General features: G+C 43.8%; 1 pseudogene; it reads right to left on the bottom strand.

Moving 5' to 3' along the window:
• Positions 1-3,148: 3,148 nt before the first annotated feature.
• Positions 3,149-3,822, bottom strand: LOC112815410 (ubiquitin-conjugating enzyme E2 D3 pseudogene; annotated as a pseudogene).
• Positions 3,823-5,117: the final 1,295 nt, after the last annotated feature.

Raw genomic sequence — 5,117 nt, 5'->3', positions numbered from 1 at the left:
GGGTCATGAGCCTTTCAGGGAGGGAGCCGTGGAGAGAGGCCTGTGGCTCTCTGAGCTGCCTATGACTGGACAGTAAGTCTGTCTAATATGGGGGTTCGGTATTAAGAAATTGTTGTTGTGCCTCTGAGCTGCATTCTCTAATATCAGTTTATCAGTAATAAACATATTTTGCTCTCCATCTGCTTTGTGCTTTGTCTTAATTTCTCAAAAAAATATCGGGCTCCCTGCTCTGCGGGGAAACCTGCTTCTCCCTCTCCCACTCCCCCTGCTTGTGTTCCCTCTCTTGCTGTGTCTCTCTCTGTCAAATACATAAATAAAATCTTTAAAAAACATATGAACTCCAGGGCGCCTGGGTGGCTCAGACGGTTAAGCGTCTGCCTTCGGCTCAGGTCATGATCCCGGGGTCCTGGGATCGAGTCCCACATCGGGCTCCCTGCTCGGCGGGGAGCCTGCTTCTCCCTCTGCCTCTGCCACTCTCTCTCTCTCTCTCTCTGACTCTCATGAATAAATAAATAAAACATTTAAAAAAATATGAACTCCAAACTCAGGTAAGAAAAGGACTGGTGTCATTTCCTGGGCCTCTCTTACACAATATATACTTTTGAATCTTGTCCTCTCACCCAAATGAGAAACCCTTCGTGGTGCAGGTAGGAGATCATCTCCAAGTTAAATGGAGGGAGAAAGAACAAGGTGCAGAACAGGATGTGCAGAATGCTACCACTTGGGTAAAAGTGGAGGAGAGAACATATGTTCATCTGTATCTGCACGACATAGCTCTGAAAGGAGACAATGGAAACGGTTAGCGTTGGCTGCCTCCACACAAGAGAGAGAGCCTGGGGAGGGGGCAGGCGGACAGAGAAAGGAGGAGATTTTCCACGGTGTTCACTTTTGTACCTTTTGGAGTTTGAATACATGAGGACATATGAGCATATGAACTCATTTCTTCTGCAGGGCGTTTCCAAAATTATCTTTCTCTTCCCCTCTCTTTCTTGCTCCCCTGAGAACTAAGAAGACCTCTCCCTGACCTTCTTCCCCGAAGAAAGACTCTTTCTACAGGGTAACTGGGGCTTGACGATGCAGAATCATGAGACAGGGATGGGGTAGTAACAAGTTCAACAGGAGAGGAAGCTGTAGGGGAGCTGAGGTTGTTTGAAAGAGATTGGTACAAGATGAACTGGAATTTTGAGGGAAGTAGGTGGGAGAGAAGCAGGGACTTTCAGGAAATGTCTCTGAGAACTTGCATAAATTCCATGCACTTTGGGTTCTGACAGGGACTGTGTGGGTCACAGCTCCAATGGAATTACAAATATTATGACTTGGAGCTGAAAACAGTCATGATGGTGTCTTGCTACCTTGGATGGCCCCCATCCTATAGACACATGAAACAGCTTATGAGGATTAAAACTCTCCCATAGATAGACTTCTCCTGATTCATTTATCATGGAGAGGCATAGCCTACAACCTAAGCCACTAATGCGTCATCAAACCACATATCTATTTTCTGTTTTTTTTTTCTTCCTAAAGAATATAATGGGGGTACCAATAGCCTTAGTGTCCTGGGAAATCCCAACGACCGGTTTTGTTCACCACCAAATATCAAATATCAGCCCTGAGCAGCCATTCTGGACGAGAGAGACTTTAACCAGCACCTCCATGCCCTAATGCTCTGCTGGAGGATTCCCTCCTGCAGTGAGGAGAGCTCACCTTAGACCCTTTTCCCAAACCCACCAACCCTACAGACCACATCTTTCCCATCCTGACTGCTTTTCTTTTCCCCAGTTTAATCTCCAAATGCTCAGTCTGGCCATTCATATAAGACATATTTTCATTGGTGGGGCTGGCTTACCTTTTCTACGTAAAATACAACACGCCACAATTCTTATGCAGATCATTAAGAAGTATCACATTGTCTTTGTTCACCTCAACGTGAAATCCTGTTCACATATTTTCAGTTTTCACAGTTTGTTGCTCACATAGCTCATAACTTGGAAATATACACACACAGGGAACCTTGGGCTTAAATGAGATTTAGTGACACTGGTCCTCTCTGCTAAGATCTGTTCAGGAGTTTGTTAGAGTCCTTGGGTTTCCAGCATTATCATTTGTTTCTATGACGATGATAGTGATGGGAAATAATCACCAGCAAGGACTCTTACCCTCTAGTCAGAGAGGTTTGGGGTATGAAGAGAGAGCATCATAGCAATTTAATTTAAAACTCTAGGGAAAAAAATTTTGCCAGAGTAAATGTTGACTGTCATTCAGATACCCAGGCAGAAGCAGAATTCCCTACAGAATGGAGACTACTCTGAAATACACCGCAATAAGCACTCCTTTCTCAGACTTTTTATTATTATCTATGAGAGCAGGAAGAACAAAGACAGCTAAGAAATGACATGCTTTGGATGTCTTTCAATGCTCTGATTTTATTTTTGGCTATCTTCCTTACTCACGGAAGTCCAATTATCCTAGCAAGATACTGTCTTCATTTGGAAATGCTACTTACAACAGAAAGGTAACCACTTTTCTATTATACACGTACTTTCGAAACCTTATTGCCGTTTTCCTGTATTTCTAAATTCACAATATTTCTTGCTCAAAGGAATCAGTAATTCATTGAATCCCGTATGGATTAGTGAATTTAAGTCTCTTTGTCTGCTTATACAGGACTGTGTTCCATTTCATAAGACATTCCTAGTGAACTACCCCGTTTCCCCTAAACTTCAGTGAACTAGGATGAATGATGGCAAATGAACACCTCTTCCCCTTTGTCAAGGAAAGCTGCTAACACCAAGCCACACAGCAAACAATGTGTATCAGTGCTCCTTCCTCTGATGCAAGGAACAGGGAGCCTTCACCTGGACAGAGCCCTGCAGCCTGGGAAAGCTCTACAGCCAATTGGCCAAATTACTCAGAACAACTAGAATGTTCCAGAGTTGTGGCCAGAAAGTCAACTTGGGGCAAGGAATTCTGCAGCTCTGAGCTATTGCCATCAAATACTCTTCTGCCCAGATTCTACCCAAAGCCCCCCATGTCTTTTTGTTTTTCTTCCTTGGGCTGATTCCCGCTTTCCCAGTACCTTTGCAGCTCTCACATTTTTTTTTTTTTAAAGTAATTTAAAGTTTATTCCAGCTATAATGCAGGTTATTCTGACTTTAAGGTAGCATCACATGGCATACTTCTGAGTCCATTCCCGAAATATTCTGTTGTACCATCTCTGTCTGTTTTATAGATCCGTGCAATCTCTGGCACTAGGGGGTCATCTGGGTTTGGATCACATAGCAGTGAACAAATGGATAAAAGAACTTTAGAAATAGTTAAAGCAGGAGACCACTGTGATCTCAGAATATCGAGACAAATGCTGCCATTACTGTTAATATTTGGATGATAAATTCTTGTTGTAAATGCAACCTTAGGTGGTTTGAAGGGGTAGTCTGTAGGAAAATGAATTGTCAAAAAGAATACACCGCCTTGATATGGGCTGTCATTAGGTCCCATAATTGTGGCTTGCCAATGAAACATATCATCCCCAACTGGACCTGCAGAACATTGTGCTGGAGGGTCACAGGCCAAATCACTAAGTTCCTTATTAATCCGTTTCAGCGCCATAGTCTGTGCTTTTCGTCTGGCTCCTCACTCTCTCGGTGTGTGCTCAAAGGTCCGGCCAAAACTCTTGATTATCTGGGCGGCAGGGAAGGATTGTCTCTTCGTCTCACACCAGCTCTGCCAGACACAGGCGCAGAGGGGCCGGGGCCTCCCGCAAGGTGCGGCCTCGGCCTCCTCCCCGCGCGGCAGCTGGTGCCTCGCCGGCCCTACGGGGCTCACGCGCACGACACCGCAGCTCTCACATTTTAGATCCTGACTTCAACTTGGAACTCTACTAAGCCCAGCATGTAAAGGGCTAGGCAACCCATGGCCTGATGGCGAGTAAGACACAGAAAAGGGGAGGGAGCTTGTGCTAGAGGCAAATATGATAAGGAGATAACAGCTATAATCTTGCTTTGTTCTATTTTCTGTTGTGATGAAAAATTAGATCAATGAAAATCATGACTCATCTCAATTTATCCATCTGATTACAGAATGTTTGATGGTTCTTTCAGATTCCTCTTTGTGATGCATTTTGTTTTTTCTCTTTGAAATTTGTGCATTAGATTCAGTGGAAAGGAAGGCTACAGGCACCTTCTCATGCCACTGGTATGGTTAAGATTTTGATGATGCTTAAGGGCTGTTTTGTTGCTACAAAACTGCATGCATGAATGATCTGGTAATGAGGTCTTAAATTTAAAGGATAAACAACTACTACATCTTGGTTAGAAGAGGCAGCCGGAATCAGTCTCTGCTCAATTTGCCTGCAAATGACTAATGATTAAAGCAAGGTTTTATTATTCCAAGCGCAGGTCACTTCTTGAAGTTATGGTCTTGATTAATAGAAAACTGCCTTGCCACTGTACTTTAAAGAACAAGACTGCAGTCCTACCAATTAAGGTGATGGTAGAAATGCTCTGTGATTTGGCAGTTCAGCTTATAAGCAGAATGAGAAGTTTGTAAGGGAAGACACACAGCTTCTTGACTGGTCTGCCTTTATATGAGTCAGGACACCAGGGCACCTTTTAGGTGTCCCCTGAGAATCTGGAAATAAATTTGCCTCTGACAGTTCGACAAGTAAAATCCACGTATGGTATCAATCACCTGTGGGAGCAAATGCTAAGGGATAGGCGAGTACAAAATTTCAAAAGATGTGATCAGGCAGTAATATCAGAATTATTAATCAGACTCTTTTCAAGATGGCAAGAAGCAAAGACCCACTCAGGTTGCCTCAAATAACGGACGACTATTGTAAAGAATCACAGGGAAGTGAAGGATACAGGAAACCTTCTCGAGAGCCTTGTAACCAGAGATTGTAGAGCCTGAAAGTCTGTTTAGGAGTCGACAGGAGCCAATAGACGCTCTCATCAGAACTGATATCCTCTGCTCCAATTCCACACTTGGCCATTGCAATGAGTCCACAGTTCCGTGTTTCTGATCTTCTTCTACAACTGCTGACTATTCTCTCAGTATGGGGTGGTCTCTCTTTATTTAAAGCTTCACAGCCTCCTGGCTTGCTGCCCCCTCTTGATTCC

The sequence above is a fragment of the Callorhinus ursinus genome, unplaced genomic scaffold, assembly GCF_003265705.2.
Source record: "Callorhinus ursinus isolate GAN/ISIS: 27379988/994484 unplaced genomic scaffold, GSC_fseal_2.0 scaffold6, whole genome shotgun sequence".
Taxonomy (NCBI): Eukaryota; Metazoa; Chordata; class Mammalia; order Carnivora; family Otariidae; genus Callorhinus; species Callorhinus ursinus.
Note: the sequence above shows the minus strand (reverse complement) of the source record. Positions and strands in the feature narration are given on the sequence as shown.